The sequence below is a fragment of the Mercurialis annua genome, linkage group LG2, assembly GCF_937616625.2.
Source record: "Mercurialis annua linkage group LG2, ddMerAnnu1.2, whole genome shotgun sequence".
NCBI lineage: Eukaryota > Viridiplantae > Streptophyta > Magnoliopsida > Malpighiales > Euphorbiaceae > Mercurialis > Mercurialis annua.
Window position 1 is genome coordinate 34,295,133 of NC_065571.1, and position 26,824 is coordinate 34,321,956.

The following is a 26,824-nucleotide window of genomic DNA, read 5'->3' on the forward strand; positions in this document are numbered from 1 at the left end:
ACGAAACAAATCCAAACGTTTCACATATTTATCGATTTAAACCAAACGTTTACAAACCTTACGAAACAAATCCAAACGTTTCACTTTTTTAGCAATTTAAGCCAAACGTTTACAAACGTATCGAAACAAATCCAAATGTTTCCCCTTTTTAGCGATTTAAGTCAAACGTTTACAAAGGTTACGAAACAAAAACAAAAGTTTCGCCTCTTTAGCTATTTAAGCCAAATGTTTACAAAGGTTACGAAACAAATCCAAAAGTTTCATCTTTTTAGTGATGTAAGCCAAACGTTTACAAAGGTTACGAAACAAATCCAAATGTGTAATCTTTTTAGCAATTTAAGCAAAACGTTTACAAACGTTACCAAACAAATCCAAACATTTCACGTTTTTACCGATTTAAGCCAAACCCTTACAAACTTTACGAAATAAAACCAAATGTTTTATATTTTTAGCGATTGAAGTCAAATCCTTTCAAAAAAAGCCAAACCCTTACAAACATCAATAAAAAAATCCAAACGTTTCACCTTTTTTGCGATTTACGCCAAACATTTTCAAACATTATGGAACATTCCAAACTTCACCTTTTTAGCGATTTAAGCAGAACATTTACAAACATTACGAAACAAATCCAAATGTTTCCCCTTTTTTGCAATTCAAGCCAAACGTTTACAAAGGTTACGAAACAAATCTAAACAAATCACTTTTTTAGCGATTTAAGTCAAATCCTTTCAAAAAAAATAGCCAAACCCTTACAAACATTAAGAAACAAATATAAATGTTTCACCTTTTTAGTGATTTAAGCCAAACATTTACAAATGTTACAAAACAAATTCAAACGTTTCACCTTTTTAGCGATTTAAGCCGAACGTTTACAAACGTTACGAAACAAAACGAAACGTTTCACCTTTTTTGCAATTTAAGCCAAACGTTTTCAAACCTTATGGAAAATTCCAAACTTTTCACCTTTTTAGCGATTTAAGCCAAACATTTACAAACGTTACGAAACAAATCCAAACGTTTCACCTTTTTTGAGATTCAAGCCAAACGTTTACAAAGGTTACGAAACAAATCCAAATGTTTCACCTTTTTAGCGATTTAAGCTGAACGTTTACAAACGTTACGAAACAAATCCATATGTTTTACCTTTTTAGAAATTTAAGCCAAACGTTAGGAAACAAATCCAAATATTTTACTTTATTAACAATTTAAGCCAAACGTTTACAAAAGTTACGAAACAAATCCAAATGTTTCACCTTTTTTAGCAATTTCAGCCAAACGTTTACAAATGTTACTAAACAAATCCAAATGTGTCACCTATTTAGCAATTTAAGCAAATTATTTACGAAGGTTATGAAACAAATTCAAACGTTTCGCCTTTTTAGCGAATTAGGCCAAATGTTTACAAAGGTAATGAAACAAAACCAAACAGATCACCTTTTTAGCGATTTAAGCCAAACGTTTACAAACGTTACTAAACAAATCCAAGAGTTTAACCTTTTTAGCAATTTAAGCCAAACATTTACAAACATTACGAAACAAATCCAAACATTTCACCTTTTTATCGATTTAAGCCGAACGTTTACAAACGTTACAAAACAAAACAAAACGTTTCATCTTTTAGAAATTTAAGCCAAACGTTTACAAACGTTACGAAAAAAATCCAAATATTTGACATGTTTAGCGATTTAAACCAAACGTTTACAAGCATTATGAAACCAATCCAAGAGTATCAACTTTTTAGCAATTTAAGCAAATCGTTTACAAACGTTACGAAACAAATCCAAGCCTTTCACCTTTTTAGAAATTTAAACCAAACGTTTTCAAACGCTACGAAACAAATCTAAATGTTTCACCTGATTAGCGATTTAAACCAAACGTTTACAAACGTTACAAAACAAATCCAAACGTTTCACCTTTTTAGCGATTTAAGCCAAACGTTTACAAACGTTACGAAACAAATCCAAACATTTCACCTTTTTAGCAATTTAAGCCAAACGTTAACAAATGTTACGTAACAAATCAAAACGTTTCACCTTTTTAGCATTTTAAGCCAAACGTTTTCAAAGGTTACAAAACAAATCCAAATGTTTAAATTGCTAAAAAAACTGAAACTTTTGGTTTTGTTTCGTAACGTTTGTAATAGTTCGGCTTAAATCGCTAAAAAGGTGAAACGTTTGGATTTGTTTTGTAACATTTGTAAACGTTTGGCTTAAATTGCTAAAAAGGTGAAACTCTTGGATTTGTTTCGTAACGTTTGTAAATATTTGGCTTAAATTGCAAAAAAGGTTAAACGCTTGGTTTTGTTTCGTAACGTTTGTAAAGGTTTGTCTTAAATCGCTAAAAATGTGAAATGATTGGACTTGTTTCGTAACGTTTTAAACGTTTGGTTTTGTTTCGTAACGTTTGTATCTGGTTGGCTTAAATCGCTAAAAAGGTGAAACATTGGATTTGTTTCGTAACGTTTGGCTAAAATTGCTATAAAGGCGAAATGTATGGATTTGTTTCCCAACATTTTGTAAATTTTTGGCTTCAATCGCTAAAAAGGTGAAACGTTTGGATTTGTTTCGTAACGTTTGGCTTAAATTGCAAAAAAGGTTAAACGCTTGGTTTTGTTTCGTAACGTTTGTAAAGGTTTGGCTTAAATCGCTAAAAATGTGAAATGTTTGGACTTGTTTCGTAACGTTTTAAATGTTTGGTTTTGTTTCGTAACGTTTGTATATGGTTGGCTTAAATCGCTAAAAAGGTGAAACGTTGGATTTGTTTCGTAACGTTTGGCTAAAATTGCTATAAAGGCGAAATGTATGGATTTGTTTCCCAACATTACGAAACAAATCCAAATATTTCACATTTTTAGCGATTTAAGCCAAACGTTTACAAACGTTACGAAACCAATCCAAGCGTTTCAACTTTTTAGCAATTTAAGCCAAACTTTTACAAACGTTAACAAACAAATTCAAGCGTTTCACCTTTTTAACAATTTAAGTCAAACGTTACGAAACAAATCTAAACGTTTCACCGTTTTAGCAATTTAAGCCAAACGTTTACAAACGTTACAAAACAAATCCAAACGTTTTACCTTTTTAGCAATTTAAGCCAAGCATTTACAAACGTTCAGAAATAAATCCAAACGTTTCACCTTTTAGCGATATAAGCCAAACGTTTACAAACGTTACAAAATAAAACCAAACGTTTCTCCTTTTTACGGATTTAAGCCAAACATTTACTAACCTTACGAAACAAATCCAAACGTTTCACCTATTTAGCGATTTAAGCCAAACGTTACGAAACAAATCCAAACGTTTCTCCTTTTTAGCAATTTAAGCCAAACGTTTACAAACGTTACGAAACAAATCCAAATATTTCACATTTTTAGAGATTTAAGCCGAACGTTTACAAACGTTACGAAACCAATCCAAGCGTTTCAACTTTCTAGCAATTTAAGCCAAACTTTTACAAACGTTATGAAACAAATCCAAGCATTTCACCTTTTTAGCAATTTAACTCAAACGTTACGAAACAAATCTAAACATTTCACCTTTTTAGCAATTTAAGCCAAACATTTACAAACGTTACACAACGAATCCAAACGTTTAACCTTTTTAGCGATTTAACCCAAACGTTTAGAAACGTTCAGAAATAAATCCAAACGTTTCACCTTTTTAGCAATTTAAGACAAACATTCACAAACGTTACAAAACAAAACCAAACGTTTCACCTTTATAACGATTTAAGCCAAACATTTACTAACATTACGAAACAAATACAAACGTTTCACCTATTTAGTGATTTAAGCCAAACGTTACGGAACAAATCCAAACATTTAACATTTTTACCAAATTAAGCTAAACGTTTACAAACGTATCGAAACAAATCCAAAGGTTTCACCTTTTTAGCAATTTAAGCCAAACATTTACAAAGGTTATGAAACAAAACCAAAAGTTTCACCTTTTTAGCGATTTAAGCCAAACGTTTACAAAACTTACGAAACAAATGCAAACGTTTCCCCTTTTTAGCGATTTATGCCAAACCTTTACAAAGGTTACGAAACAAATCCAAACGTGTCACCTTTTTAGAAATTTAAGCAAAACGTTTACAAACGTTACGAAACAAATCCAAACATTTCACCTTTTTACCGATTTAAGGCAAACGTTTACAAACGTTACGAAATAAAACCAAATATTTAAAACGCTACAAAACAAATCCAGACGTTTCATATTTTTAGCGATTTAAGTCAAATCATTTCAAAAATAAAGCCAAACCCTTACAAACATTAAGAAACAAATCTAAATGTTTCCCCTTTTTAGTGATTTAAGCCAAACGTTTACAAACGTTACAAAACAAATTCAAACGTTTCACCTTTTTAGCGATTTAAGCCGAACATTTACAAACGTTACGAAACAAAAGCAAACGTTTCACCTTTTTTGTAATTTAAGCCAAACGTTTTCAAACGTTACTGAACATTCAAAACTTTTCACCTTTTTAGCGATTTATGCCGAACGTTTACAAACGTTACGAAACAAATCCAAACGTTTCACCTTTTTAGCAATTTAAACCAAACGTTTTCAAACGCTACGAAACAAAACCAAACGTTTCCCCTTTTTAGCAATTTAAGCCAAACGTTAACAAATGTTACGTAACAAATCAAAACGTTTCACCTATTTAGCATTTAAAGCCAAACGTTTTCAAAGGTTACAAAACAAATCCAAATGTTTAAATTGCTAAAAAAACTGAAACTTTTGGTTTTGTTTCGTAACGTTTGTAATAGTTCGGCTTAAATCGCTAAAAAGGTGAAACGTTTGGATTTGTTTTGTAACATTTGTAAACGTTTGGCTTAAATTGCTAAAAAGGTGAAACTCTTGGATTTGTTTCGTAACGTTTGTAAATGTTTGGCTTAAATTGCAAAAAAGGTTAAACGCTTGGTTTTGTTTCGTAACGTTTGTAAAGGTTTGGCTTAAATCGCTAAAAATGTGAAATGTTTGGACTTGTTTCGTAACGTTTTAAACGTTTGGTTTTGTTTCGTAACGTTTGTATATGGTTGGCTTAAATCGCTAAAAAGGTGAAACGTTGGATTTGTTTCGTAACGTTTGGCTAAAATTGCTATAAAGGCGAAATGTATGGATTTGTTTCCCAACATTTTGTAAATTTTTGGTTTAAATCGCTAAAAAGGTGAAACGTTTGGATTTGTTTCGTAACGTTTGAAAATGTTTGGCTTAAATTGCAAAAAAGGTTAAACGCTTGGTTTTGTTTCGTAACGTTTGTAAAGGTTTGGCTTAAATCGCTAAATGTGAAATGTTTGGACTTGTTTCGTAACGTTTTAAATGTTTGGTTTTGTTTCGTAACGTTTGTATATGGTTGGCTTAAATCGCTAAAAAGGTGAAACGTTGGATTTGTTTCGTAACGTTTGGCTAAAATTGCTATAAAGGAGAAATGTATGGATTTGTTTCCCAACATTTTGTAAAGTTTTGGCTTAAATCGCTAAAAAGGTGAAACGTTTGGATTTGTTTCGTAATGTTTGAAAATGTTTGGCTTAAATTGCAAAAAAGGTTAAACTCTTGGATTTGTTTCGTAACGTTTGTAAATGTTTGGCTTAAATTGCAAAAAAGGTTAAACGCTTGGTTTTGTTTCGTAACGTTTGTAAAGGTTTGGCTTAAATCTCTAAAAATGTGAAATGTTTGGACTTGTTTCGTAACGTTTTAAACGTTTGGTTTTGTTTCGTAACGTTTGTATATGGTTGGCTTAAATCGCTAAAAAGGTGAAACGTTGGATTTGTTTCGTAACGTTTGGCTAAAATTGCTATAAAGGCGAAATGTATGGATTTGTTTCCCAACATTTTGTAAATTTTTGGCTTAAATCGCTAAAAAGGTGAAACGTTTGGATTTGTTTCGTAACGTTTGAAAATGTTTGGCTTAAATCGCTAAAAAGGTTAAACGTTTGATTTTGTTTGGTAATGTTTGTAAACATTTGGCTTAAATCGCTAAAAAGGTGAAACGTTTAGATTTGTTTCGTAACGTTTGTAAACGTTTGGCTTAAATCGCTAAAAAGGTGAAACAATTGGATTTGTTTCGAAAAAGTTTGTAAACGTTTCGCTTAAATTGCTAAAAAGGTGAAATGCTTGGATTTGTTTCGTAACATTTGTAAACGTTTGGCTTAAACTGCTAAAAAGGTGAAACGCTTGGATTTGTTTAGTAATGTTTGTAAGTGTTTGGCTTAAATTGATAAAACGGTGAAACGCTTGGATTTGTTTCGTAATGTTTGAAAACGTTTGGCTTAAATTGCTAAAAAGTTGAAGACAAACTTTTACAAACGTTACGAAACAAATCAAAATATTTCACATTTTTCGCGATTTAAGTACAACGTTTACAAACGTTACGAAACCAATCCAAGCATTTCAACTTTTTAGAAATTTAAGCCAAACTTTTACAAACGTTACGAAACAAATCCAAGAGTTTCACCTTTTTAGCAATTTAAGTCAAACGTTCCGAAACAAATCTAAACGTTTCCCCTTTTTTAGAAATTTAAGCCAAACGTTTACAAACGTTACAAAACAAATCCAAACATTTCGCCTTTTTAGTGATTTAAGCCAAATGTTTACAAACGTTCAAAAATAAATCCAAATGTTTCCCCTTTTTAGCGATTTAAGCCAAACATTTACAAATGTTACAAAACAAAACCAAACGTTTCACCTTTTTACCGATTTACGCCAAACATTTACAAACGTTACGAAACAAATCCAAACGTTTCACCTATTTAGCGCTTTAAGCCAAACGTTAAGAAACAAATCCAAACGTTTCACCTTTTTAGCAATTTAAGCCAAACGTTTCCAAACATTACGAAACAAATCCAAATATTTCACATTTTTAGCGATTTAAGCCAAACGTTTACAAACGTTACGAAACCAATCCAAGCGTTTCAACTTTTTAGCAATTTAAGCCAAACTTTTACAAACGTTAACAAACAAATTCAAGCGTTTCACCTTTTTAACAATTTAAGTCAAACGTTACGAAACAAATCTAAACGTTTCACCCTTTTAGCAATTTAAGCCAAACGTTTACAAACGTTACAAAACAAATCCAAACGTTTTACCTTTTTAGCAAATTAAGCCAAGCATTTACAAACGTTCAGAAATAAATCCAAACGTTTCACCTTTTAGCGATTTAAGCCAAACGTTTACAAAACTTACGAAACAAATGCAAACGTTTCCCCTTTTTAGCGATTTATGCCAAACCTTTACAAAGGTTACGAAACAAATCCAAACGTGTCACCTTTTTAGAAATTTAAGCAAAACGTTTACAAACGTTACGAAACAAATCCAAACATTTCACCTTTTTACCGATTTAAGGCAAACGTTTACAAACGTTACGAAATAAAACCAAATATTTAAAACGTTATGAAACAAATCCAGACGTTTCATATTTTTAGCGATTTAAGTCAAATCATTTCAAAAAAAAGCCAAACCCTTACAAACATTAAGAAACAAATCTAAATGTTTCCCCTTTTTAGTGATTTAAGCCAAACGTTTACAAACGTTACAAAACAAATTCAAACGTTTTGCCTTTTTAGCGATTTAAGTCGAACATTTACAAACGTTAAGAAACAAAAGCAAACGTTTCACCTTTTTTGTAATTTAAGCCAAACGTTTTCAAACGTTACTGAACATTCAAAACTTTTCACCTTTTTAGCAATTTATGCCGAACGTTTACAAACGTTACGAAACAAATCCAAACGTTTCACCTTTTTTGTGGTTCAAGCCAAACGTTTACAAAGGTTACGAAACAAATTCAAATGTTTCACCTTTTTAGTGATTTAAGCCGAACGTTTACAAACGTTACGAAATGAATCCAAATGTTTCACCTTTTAAGCAATTTAAGCCAAACGTTTACAAAAAGTTACGAAACAAATCCAAATGTTTCACCTTTTTAGCAAATTAAGCCAAACGTTTACAAAAGTTACGAAACAAATCCAAATGTTTCACCTTTTTAGCAATTTAGGCCAAACGTTTACAAAGGTAATGGAACAAAAACAAACAGATCATCTTTTTAGCGATTTAAGCCAAACCTTTACAAACTTTACGAAACAAATAGAAACGTTTCACCTTTTTAGCGATTTAAGCCAAACTTTTACAAACTTATGAAACAAATCCAAACGTTTCAAATTTTTAGCGATTTAAGCCAAACGTTTACAAAATGTTAGGAAAGAAATCTAAACGTTTCATCTTTATAGCGATTTAAGCCAAACGTTTACAATATATTAGGAAACAAATCCAAACGTTTCGCCTTTATAGCGATTTAAGCCAAACGTTTACAAAATGTTATGAAACAAATCCAAATGTTTCACCTTTTTAGCGATTTAAGCTAAACGTTTCACCTTTTTAGCGATTTAAGCCAAACATTTACAAACATTACGAAACAAATCCAAATGTTTTACCTTTTTAACGATTTAAGCCAAAGGTTTACAAACGTTACGAAACAAATCCAAACGTTTCGCCTTTTTAGCGATTTAAGCCAAACGTTTACAAACATTATGAAACAACACAAAACGGTTATAACGTTACGAAATAAATCGAAACGTTTTACATTTTTAGCGATTTAAGCCAAACCCTTTCAAATGTTACGAAACAAAACCAAGCGTTTTACCTTTTTAGCAATTTAAGCCATATGTTTACAAACGTTACGAAACAATCCAAGCGTTTCCCCTTTTTAGCAATTTAAGCCAAACGTTTAGAAACGTTCCGAAACAAATGCAAGCGTTTCACCTTTTTAGCAATTTAAGCCAAATGTTTACAAATGTTAAGAAACAAATCCAAGCGTTTCACCTTTTTAACAATTTAAGCAAAACGTTTAGAAACGTTACGAAACAAATCCAAACATTTTACCTTTTTAGCGATTTAAGCCGAACGTTTACAAACGTTACGAAACAAAATCAAACATTTCACCTTTTTAGCAATTTAAATCAAACGTTTACAAACAATTCGAAACTAACGTTTCAACTTTTTAGCGATTGAAGCCAAACGTTAACAAACGTTACGAAACAAATCCAAACGTTTCACCTTTTTAGCGATTTAAGACAAACAATTACAAAATGTTGGGAGACAAATCCAAACGTTTCGCCTTTTTAGCAATTTAAGACAAACGTTACGAAACAAATCGAAACGTTTCACCTTTTTATAGATTTAAACCACACGTTTACAAACGTTACGAAACAAAACCAAACATTTATAACGTTACGAAACAAATCCAAACGTTTCACATTTTTAGCGATTTATGCCAAACCTTTACAAACGTTACGAAACAAAACCAAGCGTTTCACCTTTTTAGCAATTTAAGCCAAACATTTACAAACGTTACGAAACAAATCCAAGCGTTTCACCTTTTTAGCAATTAAAGCGAAACGTTTACAAATGTTCGGAAACATATTCAAGCGTTTCACCTTTTTAGTAATTTAAGCCAAATGTTTACAAACATTATGAAACAAATCCAAGAGTTTCACCTTGTTAGCAATTTAAGCCAAACATTTAAAAACGTTACGAAACAAATCCAAACGTTTTATCTTTTTAGCGATTTAACCCGAACGTTTACAAACGTTACGAAACAAAACCAAACGTTTCATCTTTTTAGCAATTTAAGCCAAACGTTTACAAACGTTACGAAACAAATCCAAAAATTTCACATTTTTAGCGATTTTAGCCAAACGTTTACAAACGTTACGAAAACAATCCAAGCGTTTCAACTTTTTAGCAATTTAAGCCAAATGTTTACAAATGTTACGAAACAAATCCAAGCGTTTCACCTTTTTAGCAATTTAAGCCAAACATTTTCAAACGTTACGAAACAAATCTAAACGTTTCACCTTTTAGCGATTTAAGCCAAACATTTACAAACGTTACAAAACAAATCCAAACGTTTCCCCTTTTTAGCGAATTAACCAAACGTTTACAAAGGTTACGAAACAAATCCAAAAGCGTCACCTTTTTAGAATTTTAAGCAAAACGTTTACAAACATTACGAAACAAATCCAAACGTTTCCCCTTTTTACCGATTTAAGCCAAACGTTTACAAATATTACGAAACAAAACCAATGGTTTAAAACGTTACGAAACAAATCCAAACGTTTCACATTATTAGCGATCTAAGCCAAACCCTTTCAAAAAAAGAAGCTAAACCCTGACAAACATTACGAAACAAATCGAAACATTTCACCTTTTTAGAGATTTAAGCCGAACGTTTACAAACGTTAGGAAACAAAACCAAACATTTCACCTTTTTGCGGTTTAAGCCTAACATTTTTAAACGTTCAAAAACAATCCAAACTTTTCACCTTTTTAGCGATTTAAGTCGAACGTTTACAAACGTTACGAAACAAATCCAAATGTTTCACCTTTTTAGCGATTTAAGCCAAATGTTTACAAAAGGTTACGAAACAAATCCTAATGTTTCACCTTTTTAGAAATTTAAGCCAAACGTTTACAAATGTTACGAAACAAATCCAAATGTTTCACCTTTTTAGCAATTTAAGCAAAACGTTTACAAACGTTACAAAACAAATCCAAACGTGTCACCTTTATATCAATTTAAGCAAAAAATTCACGAACGCTATGAAACCAATTCAAACGTTTTGCCTTTTTAGCGATTTAAGCCAAACGTTTACAAAAGTTAGGAAACAAATCCAAACGTTTCACCTTTTTAGCGATTTAAGTCAAACGCTTACAAATGCTACGAAATAAATCCAAACGTTTAACCTTTTTAGCGATTTAAGCCAAACGTCTATAAATGCTACGAAACAAACCAAAACGTTTCACCTTTTTAGAAATTTAAGCCAAACGTTTACAAAAGTTACAAAATAAATCCAAGAATTTCTCCTTTTTAGCAGTTTTAGCCAAACGTTTACAAATGTTACGAAACAAATCAAAGCGTTTCTCCTTTTTAGCAGTTTAAGCCAAACGTTTACAAAAGTTACGAAACAAATCCAAATGTTTTCCCTTTTTAGCGATTTAAGCGAAACGTTTACAAACGATATGAAACAAATCCGGATTTCACACCTTTTTAGCGAATTAAGCCATACGTTTACAAACGTTAAAAAACAAATTCAAACGTTTCACTTTTTTAGCAATTTAGGCCATATACAAACGTTAAGAAACAAATCCAAACGTTTCACCTTTTTAGCGATTTAAGCCAAACATGTACAAACGTTTCGAAACAAATCCAAACGTTTCATATTTTTAGCGATATAAGCCAAACGTTTAAAAATGTTACGAAACAAATCCAAACGTGTCACCTTTTTAGCAATTTAAGCCAAACATTTACAAACGTTACGAAACAATACCTAACATTTAAAACTGCACAAAAGAAATCCAAACGTTTCACATTTTTAGCGATTTAAGCCAAACGTTTACAAAGATTACGAAATAAAACCAAGTGTTTCACCTTTTTAGCAATTTAAGCCAAACGTTTACAAACGTTACGAAACAAATCCAAGTGTTTCACCTTTTTAGCGAGATAATCCAAACGTTTACAAACTTTACAAAAGAAATCCAAGCGTTTCACCTTTTTAGTAATTTAAGCCAACGTTTACAAACTTTACGAAACATGTCCAAACGTTTTACCTTTTTAGCGATTTAAGCCAAATGTTTACAAATGTATGAAACAAATCCAAACATTTAACCTTTTTAGCGATTTAAGCCAAACGTTTACAAAGGTTATGAGACAAGTCCAAATTTTTCACTTTTTTTGTAATTTAAGCCAAATGTTTCCAAACATTACGAATCAAAGCCAAGCGTTTCACCTTTTTAGCAATTTAAGCCAAACGTTTACAAACGTTACAAAACAAATCCAAGAGTTTGACCATTTTAGCAATTTAAGCCGAACTTTTACAAACGTTACGAAACAAATCCAACTGTTTCGCCTTTTTAGCAATATAAGCCAAACGTTTACAAACGTTACGAAACAAATCCAAACGTTTCGCCTTTTTAGCGATTTTAGCCAAACGTTTACAAACGTTACGAAACAAATCCAAATGTTTCACCATTTTAGCGATTTAAGCCAAACGTTTACAAACGTTACCAAACAAATCCAAACGTTTCCCCTTTTTAACTATTTATGGCAAACATTTACAAACATTATGAAATAAATCTAAACGTTTCACCCTTTTAGCGATTTAAGCCAAACGTTTACAAACATTAGGAAACAAAACCAAACGTCAAAAACATTATGAAACAAATCATAACAATTCACATTTTTAGCGATTTAAGCCAAAGGTTTACAAACGTTACGAAACAAAACCAAGCACTTCACCTTTTTAGAATTTAAGCCAAACGTTAACCAACGTTACGAAACAAATCCAAGCGTTTCACCTTTTTAGCAATTTAAGCCAAACGTTAACACACGTTACGAAACAAATACAACCGTTTCACCTTTTTAGCAATATAAGCCTAACGTTTACAAACGTTACGAAACAAATCCAAACGTTTCACCTTTTTAGCTATTTAAGCAAAACATTTACAAACGTTACAAAAAAAATCCAAACGTTTACAAACGTTACGAAACAAATCCATATGATTGACCTTTTTAACAATTTAAGCCAAACATTTACAAACGTTACGAAACAAATCCAAGCTTTTCACCTTTTCAGCAATTTAAGCCAAACGTTTACAAACGTGACGAAACAAATCCAAACGTTTCACCTTTTTAGTGATTGAAGCCAAACGTTTACAAATGTTACGGAACAAAGCCAAACGTTTACAAAGGTTAGGAAACAAATCCAAGCGTTTCCCCTTTATAGCAATTTAAGCCAAACGTTTACAAACATTACGAAACAAAACCAAACGTTTCATCTTTTTAGCGATATAAGCCAAACGTTTACAAACATTACGAAACAAATCCAAGCGTTTTACCTTTTTAGCAAATTAGGCCAAACGTTTCAAATTGTTAGCTATTTAAGCCAAACGTTTACAAACACTACGAAACAAATCCAAACGTTTCACCTTTTTAGCGATTGAACCCAAACGTTTACAAACGTTACGAAACAGATCCAAAAGTTTTACCTTTTTAGCGATTGAACCTAAACATTTACAAATGTTACGAAACAAATCCAAACGTTTCACCTTTTAGCAATTTAAGTCAAACGTCTAAAACGTTACAAAACAAAATCAAACGTTTCACCTTTTTAGCAATTTAAGCCAAATGTTTACAAATGTTACAAAACAAAACCAAACGTTTAACCTTTTTAGTGATTTTATGCCAAACGGTTACATATGTTACGAAACAAAATCAAACGTTTATAACGTTATGAAATAAACATTACGAAACAATCAGAACGTTACAACGTTACGAAACAAAACTAAACGTTTCACCTTATTCGCGATTTAAGCCAAACATTTACAAATGTTATGAAGCAAAATCAAACGTTTCACCTTTTTAGCGATTTTAGCCAATCGTTTACAAACGTTACAAAACAAATCTAAACGTTTCACCTTTTTAGCGATTTAAGCAAAACATAGACGTTACAAAACAAATCCAAACGTTTCACTTTTTTAGCGATTTAAGCAAAATATTTTGAAAAGTTACAAAACAAATCCAAACATTTCACATTTTTAGCGATTTAAGCCGAACATTTTCAAACGTTACAAAACAAATCCAAACGTTTCACTGTTTCAGCGATTTAAGCCGAACATTTTTAAACATATGAAACAAGTCCAAACGTTTAACCTTTTTAGCGATTTAAGCCAAACGCTTACGAAGGCTATGAAACAAATCCAGATGTTTCACCTTTTTAGCAATTTATGCCAAAAGTTTAAAAAACGTTACGAAACAAATCCAAGCGTTTTACCTTTTTAGCAATTTAAGCCAAGCGTTTACAAACGTTACGAAACAAATTTAAATGTTTCACCTTTTCAGTGATTGAAGCCAAACGTATACAAATGTTACGAAACAAATCCAAACGTTTCGAAAGAAATCCAAGCGTCTAAAACGTTACGAAGCAAAACGTTTCCCTTTTTTAGCGATTTAAGCCAAACGTTTACAAACGTTACGAAATAAAGCCAAACGTTTACAAACGTTACGAAACAAATCCAAACATTTCACCATTTTAGCGATTTAAGACAAACGTTTACAAACGATATTAAACAAATCAAAACGTTTCACATTTTTAGCGATTTAAACCAAACGTTTACAAACGCTACGAAACAAATACAAACGTTACCCCTTTTTAGCAATGTAAGCCGAATGTTTACAAACGATACGAAACAAATCCAAGCGTTTTCCCTTTTAGCAATTTAAGCCAAACGTTTACAAACGTTACAAAACAAATCCAAGAGATTCACCTTTTTCGCAATTTAAGCTAAACATTTACAAAGGATATGAAACAAATCCAAACGTGTCACCTTTTTAGCTATTTAAGCCAAACGTTTACAAACATTACAAAACAAGTCCAGGTGTTTCACCTTTTTAGCTATTTAAGCCAAACGTTTACAAACATTACGAAATAAATCCAGGTGTTTCACATTTTTAGTAATTTAAGCCAAACGTTTACAAACGTTACGAAACAAATCCACGCGTTTCACCTTTTTAACAATTTAAGCCAAACGTTTACAAACGATGCGAAACTAATCCAAGAGTTTCACCTTTTTAGCAATTTAAGACAAACGTTTACAAACGGTACTAACCTTATGGTAACCAAACGTTTCACATTTTTAGCGATTTAAGCTAAACGTTTACAAACGTTACGAAACAAAACCAAATGTTTAAAACGTTACAAAATAAATGTTATGAAACAAAACCAAATGTTTACAAATGTTACGAAACAAATCTAAGCGTTTCACCTTTTTAGAAATTTATGCCAAACGATTACAAACGTTACGAAACAAATCCAAACATTTAACTTTTTTAGCTATTTAAGACAAATGTTTACAAACGGTATTAAATAAATCCAAACGTTTCACCTTTTTAGCGATTTAAGCCTAACGTTTACAAACGCTACGAAACAAATCCAAACTTTTCCCCTTTTTAGCAATGTAAGCCAAATGTTTACAAACGATACGAAACAAATCCAAGCGTTTTACCTTCTTAGCAATTTAAGCCAAACGTTTACAAACGTTACGAAACAAATGCAAGATATTTACCTTTTTAGCAATTTAAGCCAAACGTTTTCAAAGGTTATGAAACAAATCCAAAGGTTTCACCTTTTTAGCAATTTAAGCCAAACGTTTACAAATCTTACGAAACAAATCCAGGTCTTTCACCTTTTTAGCAATTTAAGCCAAACGTTTAGAAACGTTACGAAACAACTGCAAGCGTTTCACCTTTTTAGCCATTTAAGCCAAACGTTTACAAATGTTACGAAACAAATCCAAACGTTTCACCTTTTTAGAGATTTAAGACGAACGTTTACAAAAGTTACAAAACAAAACCAAACGTTTCACATTTTTAGCGATTTTAGCCAAACATTTACAAACATTACAAAACAAATTCCAACGTTTTCCCATTTTAGCGATTTAAGGCAAACTTTTAAAACGTTGCAAAAGAAATCCAAACGTTTCACCTTTTTAGCGATTAAAACCAGACGTTTACAAACGCTACAAAACAAATCCAAATGTTTCACATTTTTAGCAATTTAAGCCAAACGTTTACAAACGTTACGAAACAAAACCAAATGTTTCATCTTTTTAGCAATTTAAGCCAAACGTTTATAAACGTAACAAAACAAACACAAGCGGTTCACCCTTTTAGCAATTTAAGCCAAACGTTTACAAACGGTACGAAACAAATCCAAGCGTTTGACCTTTTTAACAATTTATGCCAAACGTTTAAAAACGCATTGAAACAAATCCATACATTTCACCTTTTTAGCGATTTAAGCCAAACGTTTAGAAACGGTACGAAACAAATCCAAACGTTTCCCCTTTATAGCGATTTAAGCCAAACGTTTAGAAACACTACGAAACAAATCAAAACGTTTCCCCTTTTTAGCAATTTAAGCCAAACGTTTACAAACGTTACGAAACAAATCTAAGCGTTTCTCTTTATTAGCAATTTTAGCCATACGTTTACAAACGATAAGAAATAAATTCGAACGTTTCCCCTTTTTAGAAATTTAAGCCAAACGTTTACAAACGATATGAAACAAATCCAAATGTTTCACCTTTTTAGTGATTTAAGCCTTACGTTTACAAACGTTAACAAACAAATCTAAACGTTTCACCTTTTTAGCGATTTAAGTCAAATATTTACAAACGTTATGAAACAAATCCAAATGTTTCATCTTTTTAGCGATATAAGCCAAACGTTTACAAACGTTACGAAACAAATCCAAACGTTTCGCCTTTTTAGCGATTTAAGCCAAATGTTTACAAACGTTCCGAAACAATACCATATGTTTAAAACGTTACAAAACAAATCAAAACGTTTCACATTTTTAGCGATTTAAGCCAAACATTACAAAACAAAACCAAGCTATTCACATTTTTAGCAATTTAAGCCAAACGTGTACAAACGTTACGAAACAAATCCAAGGGTTTCACGTTTTTAGCAATATAAGCCAAACGTTTACAAACGTTACGAAAGAAATTCAAGCGTTTCACCTTTTAGTAATTTAAGCCAAACGTTTACAAACAGTACGAAACATATCCAAACGATTCTCCATTTTAGCGATTTAAGCCAAACGTTTACAAACGTATGGAACAAATCCAAACGTTTCACCTTTTCAGCGATTTAAGCAAAACATTTACAAAGATTAAGAAACAAATCTAAAATTTTCACTTTTTTTGCAATTTAAACCAAACGTTTACAAACGTTACGAATAAAATCCAAGCGTTTCACATTTTTAGCAATTTAAGGCAAACATTTACAAATATTACAAAACAAATGCTAGTGTTTGACCATTTTAGAAATTGAAGCCAAACGTTTACAAATTTTACAAAAGAAATCCAACTGTTTCCCTTTTTTAGCGATGTAAGACAGACTTTTACAAACATTACAAAAAAAATTCAAACGTTTAACCTTTATAGCGATTTAAGCCAAATGTTTAGGAACGTTACGAAACAAATCAAAAGTTTTCACCTTTTTATCAATTTAAGCCAAACGTTTACAAACGTTACGAAACAAATCCAAGCGTTTCTCTTTTTTAGCAATTTAAGCCATACGTTTACAAACGTTAAGAAACAAATCCAAACGTTTCCCCTTTTTAGCGATTTAAGCCAAACGTTTACAAATTATACGAAACAAATCCAAACGTTTCACCTTTTTAGCGATTTAAGCCATACGTTTACATACGTTAAGAAACAAATCCAAACGATTCACCTTTTTAGCGATTTAAGCCAAACCTTTACAAACGTTAGAAAACAAATCCAAACGTTTCATCTTTTTAGCGATATAAGCCAAACGTTTACAAACGTTACGAAACAAATCCAAATGTTTCCCCTTTTTAGCAATTTAAACCAAACGTTTACAAACATTCCGAAACAATACCATATGTTTAAAACGTTACAAAACAAATCAAAACGTTTCACATTTTTAGCGATTTAAGCCAAACATTTACAAACATTACGAAATAAAACCAAGCTATTCACCTTTTTAGCAATTTAAGCCAAACGTGTACGAACGTTACAAAACAAATCCAAGCTTTTCACCTTTTTAGCAATATAAGCCAAACGTTTACAAGCGTTACGAAAGGAATCCAAGTGTTTCACCTTTTTAGTAATTTAAACCAAACGTTTACAAACAGTACGAAACATATCCAAACGATTCTCCATTTTAGCGATTTAAGCCAAACGTTTACAAATGTATTCAACAAATCCAAACGTTTCACCTTTTTAGCAATTTAAGCCAAACGTTTACAAATGTTACAAAACAAATCCTAGCGTTTGACCATTTCTGTAATTTAAGCCAAACGTTTACAGACGTTACGAAACCAATCCAACTATTTCCCCTTTTTAGCGATGTAAGACAAACGTTTACAAACGTTACGAAACAGATTCAAATGTTTCACCTTTTTAGCGATTTTAGACAAACGTTACAAAAGAAATCCAAACGTTTCACCTTTTTAACGATTTAAGCTAAATGTTTACAAACATTATGAAACAAATCTAAACGTTTCGCCTTTTTTGCGATTTAAGCCAAGCGTTTACAAACGTTACGAAACAAATCCAAACGTTTCACATTTTTAGCTATTTCAGCTAAACGTTTATAGACGTTACGAAACAAAACCAAGTGTTTCACCTTCTTAGCAATTTAAACCAAACGTTTACAAACATTACGAAACAAATCCAAACGTTTCACCTTTTTAGCAATTTAAACCAAACATTTACACACGTTACGAAACAAATCCAAGTGTTTCACCTTTTTAGCAATTTAAGCCAAATGTTTACAAACGTTACGAAACAAATCTAAAGGTTTCACCTTTTAGTGATTAAAGCCAAACGTTTACAAATGTTACGAAACAAATCCAAACGTTTCTAAACAAATCCAAACGTTTAAAATGCAACGAAGTAAATCCAAACATTTCACCTTTTTAGCGATTTAAGCCAAACGTTTACAAACGTTACGTAACAAAGCCAAACGTTTACAAACGTAACGAAAAAATCCAAGTGTTTCACATTTATAGCAATTTAAGCCAAACATTTACAAAAATTACGAAACAAAACCAAATGTTTCATCTTTTTAGCGATTTGAGCCAAACCTTTACTAACGTTATGAAACAAATCCAAGTGTTTTACCTTTTTAGCAATTTCAGCCAAACGTTTACAAACCATACGGAACAAAACCAAACGTTTCACATTTTTAGTGATTTAAGCCAAACGTTTACAAATGCTATGAAACAAATCCAAACGTTTCGCCTTTTTAACGATTGAACCCAAATGTTTACAAACGTTACAAAACAGATCCAAACGTTTCACCTTTTTAGCGATTGAACCCAAACAATTACAAACGTTACGTAACAAATCCAAACGTTTCAGCATGTAGCAATTTAAGCCAAACATTTACAAACGTTACGAAACAAAACCAAATGTTTCACCTTTTTAGCGATATAAGCCAAACGTTTACAAACGTTACAAAACAAAACCAAACGTTTCACCTTTTTAGCGATTTAAGCCAAACGTTCACAAACATTACGAAACAAATTCAAACGTTTCACCTTTTTAGCGATTTTAGCCAAAAGTTTACAAACGTTACGAAACAAATCCAAACGTTTCACCTTTTTAGCGATTTAAGCCAAACGTTTACAAACATTACGAAACAAATCAAATTGTTTCACCTTTTTAGCGATCTAAACCAAATATTTACAAACGTTACGAAACAAAACAAAACGTTTAGAAACTTACGAAACAAATCCAAACGTTTCACATTTTTAGCAATATAAGCTGAACGTTTACAAATGTTACAAAACAAAACCAAGCGTTTCACCTTTTTAGCAATTTAAGCCAAACGTTTACAAACGTTACGAAACAAATCCAAGCGTTTCACCTTTTTAGCAATTTAAACCAAACTTTTACACACGTTACGAAACAAATCCAAGTGTTTCACCTTTTTTAGCAATATAAGCCTAACGTTCACAAACGTTACGAAACAAATCCAAACGTTTCACCTTATTAGCTATTGAAGCCAAATATTTACAATTGTTACAAAAAAAATCCAAAAAATTCACTTTTTTAGCGATTTAAGCCATACATTTACAAAGGTTATGAAACAAATCAAAATGTTTCCCCTTTTCAGCAATTTAAGCCAAACGTTTAGAAACGTTACGAAACAAATCCAAGCGTTTCACCTTTTTAGCAATTTAATTCAAACGTTTACAAACGTTACGAAACAAATCCAAACGTTTCACCTTTTTAGTGATTGAAACCAAACGTTTACAAATGTTACAAAACAAATCCAAACGTTTCGAAACAAATCAAAACATTTAAAACGTAACGAAGCAAATCCAAACGTTTCACCTTTTTAGCGATTTAAGCCAAACGTTTACAAACCTTACGAAAAAAAGCCAAATGTTTATAAACGTAACGAAACAAATCCAAGTGTTTCACCTTTATAACAATTTAAGCCAAACGTTTACAAACGTTACGAACCAAAATCAAAAGTTTCACCTTTTTAGCGATTTGAGCCAAACCTTTACAAAAGTAACGAAATAAATCCAAACTTTTCACCTTTTTAGCAATTTCAGCCAACGTTTACTAACCTTACGGAACAAAACCAAACGTTTCACATTTTTAGCGATTTAAGCCAAACGTTTACATATGCTACGAAACAAATCCAAATGTTTCACCTTTTTAGCGATTGAACCCAAACGTTTACAAATGTTACGAAAGAGATCCAAAAGTTTCACCTTTTTAGAGATTGAACCAAAACAGTTAAAATCATTACGAAACAAATCCAAACGTTTCACCTTTTTGCAATTTAAGCCAAACGTTTACAAATGTTACGAAACAAACCAAACGCTTCACCTTTTTAGAGATTTAAGCCAAATGTTTACAAACGTTACAAAACAAAACCAAATGTTTAAAATGTTACGAAACAAACGTTACGTAACAAATCGAAACGTTTCATCTTTTTAGCGATTTGAGCCAAAACTTTACAAACGTAACGAAAGAAATCCGAGCGTTTTACCTTTTTAGCAATTTAAGCCAAACGTTTACTAACCTTACGTAACAAAACCAAACGTTTCATCTTTTTAGAGATTGAACCCAAACGTTTAAAAACGTTACGAAACAGATCCAAACGTTCCATATTTTTAGCGATTGAACCCAAATAATTGCAAACGTTACGAAACAAATCTAAATGTTTCCCCTTATACAAATTTAAGCCAAACGTTTACAAACGCTACGAAACAAAACTAAACGTTTCAGCTATTTAGCTATTTAAGCCATTTGTTTACAAACGTTACGAAACAAATTCAAACGTTTTACCTTTTTAGCGATTTAAGCGAAACGTTTACAAACGTTACGAAACAAATCCAAATGTTTCACCTTTTTAATGATTTAAGCCAAACGTTAGCAAACATTACGAAACAAATCTAATTGTTTCATTTTTTAGCGATTTAAGCCAAATGTTTACAAACGTTACGAAACAAAACCAAACGTTTAAAACGTTACGAAACAAATCCAAACGTTTCACATTTTCAGCAATTTAAGCTAAACGTTTACAAACGTTTCAAAACAAATCCAAACTTTTTTCGCTTATTAGCTATTTAAGCCAAACATTTACAAACGTTATTAAACAAATTCAAGCGTTTCACCTTTTTAGAAATTTTAAACCAAACATTTACACACGTTACGAAACAAATCCAAGTGTTTCGCCTTTTTAGCAATATAAGCCAAAAGTTTACAAACGTTACAAAACAAATCCAAACGTTTTTCGCTTATTAGCTATTTAAGCCAAACATTTACAAATTTTACAAAAAAAATCCAAATGTTTCACCTTTTTAGCGATTTAAGCCATACATTTACAAAGATTATGAAACAAGTGCAAATGTTTCACTTTTCAGCAATTTAAGACAAACGTTTACAAACGTTAAGAAACAAATATAAGCGTTTCACCTTTTAAGCAATTTATCCAAACGTTTACAAACGTTACGAAACAAATCCAAATGTTTCACCTTTCTAGTGATTGAAGCCAAACGTTCACAAATATTACAAAACAAATCCAAACGTTTCGAAACAAATCCAAACGTTTCGAAACAAATCCAAACGTTTAAAACGTAATGAAGAAAATCCAAATGTTTAACCTTTTTAGCGATTTAAGTCAAACGATTACAAACGTTACGAAACAAAGCCAAACGTTTACAAACGTAATAAAACAAATCCAAACATTTCACCTTTATAGCAATTTAAGCCAAACGTTTACAAACGTTACGAAATATAACCAAACGTTTCATCTTTTTAGCGATTTGAGCCAAATCTTTACAAACGTTACGAAACAAATCCAATTGTTTTACCTTTTTAGCAATTTAAGCAAAACGTTTACTAACCTTACGAAACAAAACCAAACGTTTCACATTTATACCGATTTAAGCCAAACATTTACAAACGCTACGAAAAAAATCCAAACGTTTCACGTTTTTAGCGATGAACCCAAACGTTTACAAACGTTATGAAACATATCCAAACATTTCACCTTTTTAGCGATTGAACCCGAACAATTAAAAACGTTACGAAACAAATCCAAACGTTTCACCTTTTAGAAATTTAAGCCAAACGTTTACAAACTTTACTAAACAAAACCAAACGTCTCATCTTTTTAGCGATTTAAGCCAAACGTTTACAAACGTTACAAAACCAAACCAAACGATTAAAACGTTACGAAACAAACGTACGTAACAAATCCAATCGTATACAAAAGTTACAAAACAAAACCAAACGTTTAACCTTTTTAGCGATTTAAGCCAAACGTTTACAAACGTTACGAAACAAATTCAAAAGTTTCACCATTTTAGCAATTTTAGCCAAACGTTTACAAACGTTACGAAAAAAATCCAAACGTTTCACCTTTATAACTATTTAATCCAAACATTAACAAACATTACGAAACAAATCTCATTGCTTCGCCTTTTTAGCAATTTAAGCCAAATGTTTACAAACGTTACGAAACAAAGCCAAACTTTAAAACGTTAGGAAACAAATCCAAATGTTTCATATTTTTAGCGATTTAAACTTAACGTTTACAAACGGTACGAAACAAAAGCAAATGTTTCACCTTTTTAGCTGTTTAAGCCAAACGTTTACAAACGTTACGAAACGAATCCAAGCGTTTCACCTTTTTAGCAATTTAAACCAAACATTTACACACGTTATGAAACAAATCTAAGTGTTTCCTCTTTTTAGCAATATAAGCCAAACGTTTACAAAGGTTACGAAACAAATCCAAACGTTTCACCTTATTAGCTATTCAAGCAAAACATTTACAAATGTTACAAAACAAATCCGACCGTTTCACCTTTTTAGCGATTTATGTCATACGTTTACAAAGGTTAAAAAACAAATCCAAATGTTTCACCTTTTCAGCAATTTAAGCCAAACGTTCTACAAACGTTATGAAACAAATCCAAGCATTTCTCCTTTTTAGCAATTTAAGCCAAACGTTTATAAACGTCACGAAATAAATCCAAACGTTTCACCTTTTTAGTGATTGAAGCCAAACATTTACAAATGTTACAAAACAAATCCAAACGTCTTGAAACAAATCCAAACGTTTAAAACCTAACAAACGTTTACAAACGTTTCGAAACAAAGACAAACGTTTACAAACATAACAAAACAAATACAAGCGTTTCCCTTTTATAGCAATTTAAGCCAAACATTTACAAACGTTACGAAACAAAGCCAAATGTGTCATCTTTTTAGCGATTTTAGCCAAACCTTTACAAACGCTACGAAACAAATCCAAACGTTTCACCTTTTTAGCGATTGAACCCAAACGTTTACAAACGTTATAAAATAAATCCAAACGTTTCACCTATTTAGCGATTGTACCCAAATAATTACAAACATTACGAAACAAATACAAACGTTTCCCCTTTTAGCAATTTAAGCGAAACGTTACAAAACAAAACGAAACGTTTCACCTGTTTAACGATTTAAGCCAAACGTTTACAAACGTTACAAAACAAACTAAATGTTTAAAACGTTACGAAACAAACATTACGTAACAAATCCAAACGTTTACAAACGTTACGAAACAAAATCAAACATTTTGACCTTTTTAGCGATTTAAGCCAACATTTACAAGCATTACGAAACAAATTCAAATGTTTCACCTTTTTAACGATTTTAGCAAAACGTTTACAAACATTACGAAACAAATCCAAACGTTTCACCTTTTTAACGATTTAAGCCAAACGTTTACAAATATTACGAAACAAATCTAAACGTTTCACCTTTTTAGCGATTTAAGCCAAACGTTTACAAACGTTAGGAAACAAAACCAAACATTTAAAACGTTACGAAAAAAATCCAAACGTTTCACATTTTTAGCGATTTAAGCTAAACGTTTACAAATGTTACGAAACAAAACAAAGCGTTTCACTTTTTTAGCAATTTAAGCCAAACGTTTACAAACGTTACGAAACAAATCCAAGCGTTTCACCTTTTTTGCAATTTAAACCAAACATTTACACACGTTACGAAACAAATCCAAGTGTTTCACCTTTTTAGCAATATAAGCCAAACATTTACAAACGTTACGAAACAAATACTAACGTTTCACTTTTTTAGCTATTTATGCCAAACATTTACAAATCTTACAAAAAAAATCCAAACGTTTCACCTTTTTAGCGATTTAAGCCATACATTTACAAAGGTTATGAAACAAATCCAAATGTTTCACCTTTTCAGCAATTTAAGCCAAACGTTTACAAATGTTACGAAATAAATCCAAGCGTTTCACCTTTTTAGCAGTTTAAGCCAAACGTTTACAAACGTTACAAAACAAATCCAAAGGTTTCACCTTTTTAGTGATTTAAGCCAAACGTTTACTAATGTTACAAAACAAATCCAAACGTTTTGAAACAAATCCAAACGTTTAAAACGTAACAAGCAAATCCAAACGTTTCACCTTTTTAGCGATTGAAACCAAACGTTTCAAACTTAACGAAACAAAGTCACGAAACAAATCCAAGCGTTTCCACTTTATAGCAATTTATGCCGAACGTTTACAACCGTTATGAAACAAAACCAAACATTTCATCTTTTTAGTGATTTAAGCCAAACCTTTATAAAAGTTAGAGCCATCAATGATTATTTAATAATAATAAACATTTCATAAGAAAATCCAATTCTTTTTGAATCTCAAAGGTATAGGTGAAATTATGAACAGTAATTTCAATCTTTTTCTTCCGAAAGCCGCACTAGCTTGAACAGTGCTTGACTTTACGTTGTACCATGATTCTCAAACGAACAGGTAGATTCAAGACAGACTGAAATGAGTTCATCGATGGAAGCAGAAGAACTACTGAAACTGTGCGAAATCCTCACAAGAATTCATGCACAAAGATCCAGAAGGAAAAGTCCTTCCCTTTTTGGCCGGTTGTGGGCGAGGAGGGATTCGAACCCCCGACATCGTGCTTCGTAGCCATGTGATTACTATCCGTAACTAAAAAAAAATCATCCACGCGAAAAATGCTTTCATTTTTCATTTACGATCATTGCTCTGTCGGGAAACATGCTCAATATCATTTGATTGATCAATATCATTTGATTGAATAGTTGACCCAGCTAGGCGCCTTAGCCTATCTATAGTTTAGGGCCGTCAGAACTTCATCTGGGTTCGAATCCTACGGAGAGGTCCACTAGAGATCAGAAATTGTTGAAGAAAGAGCAAGGGATAGATAAATGTTTGGATTTTTGCGATTATTTTTTAACAGGAGCTGCTGAATATCAAAAACTTATTACACGAAATCCTGTATCGAACTTCTCTGTGCCAAAGAAAAGAGTTACACTTGAAACAAATCCAAGCGTTTTACCTTTTTAACAATTTAAGCCAAACGTTTACTAACCTTACGGTACAAAACCAAACGTTTCACATTTTTAGCGATTTAAGCCAAACATTTACAAACGCTACGAAACAAATCCAATCGTTTCACCTTTTTAGCGATTTAACCCAAACAATTACAAATGTTACGAAACAAATCCAATTGTTTCAACTTTTAGCAATTTAAGCCAAACGTTTACAAACGTTACGAAACAAAACCAAACGTTTCACCTTTTTAGCGATTTAAGCCAAACGTTTACAAATGTTTAAAACGTTACGAAATAAAAATTACGTGACAAATCCAAACGTTTACAAATGTTACGAAACAAAACCAAACGTTTCACCTTTTTAGCGATTTAAGCCAAATGTTTACGAACGTTACGAAACAAAACCAAACGTGTCACCTTTTTAGCGATTTAAGCCAAACGTTTACCAACGTTACGAAACAAAACCAAATGTTTTACCTTTTTAGCGATTTAAGCCAAGCGTTTACAAACGTTACAAAACAAATCTAAACGTTTCACCTTTTTTGCGATTTAAGCCAACCGTTTACAAACGTTACAAAACAAATCCAAACGTTTCACATATTTTAGCGATTTAAGGCGAACATTTTCAAATGTTACAAAACAAATCCAAGCGTTTCACATTTTTAGCGATTTAAGCCAAACATTTTCAAACGTTACAAAACAAATCCAAACGTTTCACTTTTTAGCGATTTTAGCCAAATGTTTACAAACCTATGAAACAAATCCAAATGTTTCCCCTTATTAGCGATTTAAGCCAAACGTTTACAAAAGTTACGAAACAAATCCAAATGTTTCACCTTTTTAGTAATTTATGCCAAACGTTTACAAACGTTACGAAACAAATCCAAGCGTTCAACTTTTTAGCAGTTTAAGCAAAACGTTTACCAACGTTACGAAACAAATCCAAACGTTTCACCTTTTTAGTGATTGAAGCCAAACGTTTACAAATTATACGAAACAAATCCAAACGTTTCGAAACAAATCCAAACGTTTATAACGTTATGAAGAAAATACAAATGTTTCACCTTTTTAGCGATTTAAGCCAAACGTTTACAAACGTTACGAAACAAAGCCAAACGTTTACAAACGTTACGAAACAAATCCAAGCGTTTCACCTTTATAGAAATTTAAGCCAAACGTTTACAAACGTTACAAAACAAAACCAAACGTTTCATCTTTTTAGAGATTTAAACCAAACAATTACAAACGTTACGAAACAAATCCAAGCGTTTTACCTTTTTAGCAATTTAAGCCAAACGTTTACTAACCTTACTGAACAAAACCAAACGTTTCCCATTTTTAGATATTTAAGCCAAATGTTTACAAACGCTACGAAACAAATTCAAACGT

At 31.8% G+C, this 26,824-nt stretch overlaps 1 pseudogene; it reads left to right on the top strand.

Annotated features, from left to right (window-relative positions):
* LOC126668446 (probable isoprenylcysteine alpha-carbonyl methylesterase ICMEL1) overlaps positions 1-25,049 on the top strand; it is a 44,221-nt pseudogene extending 19,172 nt beyond the window's left edge.
* Positions 25,050-26,824: the final 1,775 nt, after the last annotated feature.